This window comes from Octodon degus, unplaced genomic scaffold (genome assembly GCF_000260255.1).
Source record: "Octodon degus isolate 3935 unplaced genomic scaffold, OctDeg1.0 scaffold00186, whole genome shotgun sequence".
NCBI classification, from domain to species: domain Eukaryota; kingdom Metazoa; phylum Chordata; class Mammalia; order Rodentia; family Octodontidae; genus Octodon; species Octodon degus.
In genome coordinates this window covers 4,943,917-4,946,201 of record NW_004524762.1, presented here as the reverse complement: position 1 = coordinate 4,946,201, position 2,285 = coordinate 4,943,917, and the positions used below count along the sequence as shown (strand labels likewise).

Here is a 2,285-nt window from a genome sequence, read left to right as displayed (position 1 = left end):
GAGGTGGATGAGGAAATGAAATCTGTGAGAGAAGTACTCAAGGATCATTTCAAAAAGACTCTTAATACAAAGACTTCAACAAAATCCTTTGATCATATTACTGTGGTAACTAGTGATGGGAAGCTTGCTTTCAACCAGATTAGCCAGATCACCATGAAGTCACCACAGGTGATTTTGGTGTATATGGCCAGATTTCCAGAGTGTACAGCTGCAACTATCAAGGCTATAAGAGAAAGTGGAATTAATCTCAACCCAGAAGTGGAAGGGATGCTGATTCAGGTACCTATTCCTAAAGTAACCAGGGAACACAGGGAGATGCTGGTGAAACCGGCCAAACAGAATACCAACAAAAGCAAAGACTCTTTATGGTAGGTTCATACTGATGCAATGAATAAGCTGAAGAAGTCAAAGGATAAGACTTCAGAGGATACCATTCAACTCACAGGGAAACAGATCAGCCAGATGGCCGATGACACCATGGCAGAACTGGACAGGCATCTGGCAATGAAGACCATACAATCCCTTGGATGAAAGTCCAGCAGGCCCAGTCACACCTCAGAGGCCAGGTTCTGATGGCTCCCATAGGTGGAAAATCAGCCCAGTCTGTTTCCCCCTCCATTCACATGGAAAGCTGGCACAGTGCTGTCAGTCCACAGGAGGTCCAGCCTTCTAGTGGGACACTCAGAATTGTCATTCTCTTTCTCCTTCCCCTCCTTCTCCTATTCTGCTCTGAGCCTTCTAATAAGGAGCCCCTCAGAAAGCATCTGCTTCTGGCAGAAGATCTGCACTCAGGCATTTGCCTTAGCAGCAATATCACCAAGGGATTGGGACCATTGGCAACTTAGCACCACCTGCTTGTCACCTCAGGAATCTCCTCATCAGTCAGTCAGGCCCTGTCCCTGATTTTAAGGTGTTCAGAGTGAGGTCAGCTTTCACCTGGGACTGGACTGCTTGCCAGAGGCTCTTTTTCACCAAATGCTAAAATCTAAATAAATTGGAAAGAATAACAACAACGAAGGTGGAAAGGACAGAGTTGACCTGGATGGAGGATCTCTAAGAACCTGTATATAAAACAACCAAGACTGGTGCTTTTGTCTCTGGGCCACCTTCGCAATGCTGTGCTCTCTGCCTGGACCACTCTCCCACTCCTCACAGGCCTGTCTTTTTCCTCTTGCTGTCACATGCCATGGGACGTCGTCTCCCCACCTCAAACCAGAATCCACTGTCGGCCTTCATAGCTCAATCTCCTGCTTTTACTTGGATCCTGATGATTCTTTTTTGCTAATTATCCTGTATCTTAGCATAATACCCAGAATATGTAGGTATTCCTAAATTTGTGCCATGAATAAATTACATATAATTTATTATTGAGTGTTAAGAGTATTATAGCTACTCTTAAAGAAAAAAGAAAAACTCATATGTTCATCAACTGTCGAGTAAATAAATTGCACATTTTCATACAATATAATGCTGATGTAAATCAAAGTGATATAATTACAATGCTGGGAAGAACACAGATGAGTACAACAAACATAGGTAGTGAAAGGAGACTTTCATAAAAGAATACAAGCAGTGTAAGTCCTTTTATAAAAATTTCAAAGACAACCACAGGTAACCAATGATATTTGAGAACAGGGAGGGTAGAGTTGGGAAGCAAGCATAAGAAAGGCTTCTGGATTCGGTGATAATGCTATATTCTTTAGTGTGGTGGTGGTTACATTGTTCACATGGTGATAATTTGTTGAAATATTTCCAGAAAATTCTATTTTGTTCTTTAAAAAAGATTTTTATATATTTTACTGACTGTATTCTTCCTATTTTCTGGCTTATTAATCCTATTTACCACCCTTGACCTTCACAACTTTCAATAATGTGTTTGTTTTGTCTTTTTAAAAAGAGAATACAAAATGGTGAAAGAAAAAAATAGAAGCAATACATAATTTCACCAAGCAAAATAATAGGAATTCTACAATTGTTGCTGTATTGCATGGTGGCATCTTCAAATTAGTTGTTTAGATTACCAGATTAAAAACATGAAAAATTGGAAAAAAAGAAAAAGTAAAACATTTAAGCATTAACTGTTCCTTTCAATAGGCCAGCAGAAATCAGCATTGAAAAATCCAAGCTATTCTGTATTTATACATAAATATATCTTTTTTCTTTTTTTCTTTTTTTTTTTTTTGTATTTTAGGGGAGGGTCTATAGAGTGTTCAGGGTCTCACTACTAGATTGGATTTGTGGTGATCCACCTTTTTACAGCCTTCCAAGAGGTAGGATTACAGGAA

The 2,285-nt window shown here is 39.5% G+C and overlaps 1 pseudogene; it reads left to right on the top strand.

Annotated features, from left to right (window-relative positions):
- LOC101574464 lies at positions 1-531 on the top strand (annotated as a pseudogene).
- The last annotated feature ends 1,754 nt before the right edge of the window (positions 532-2,285 follow it).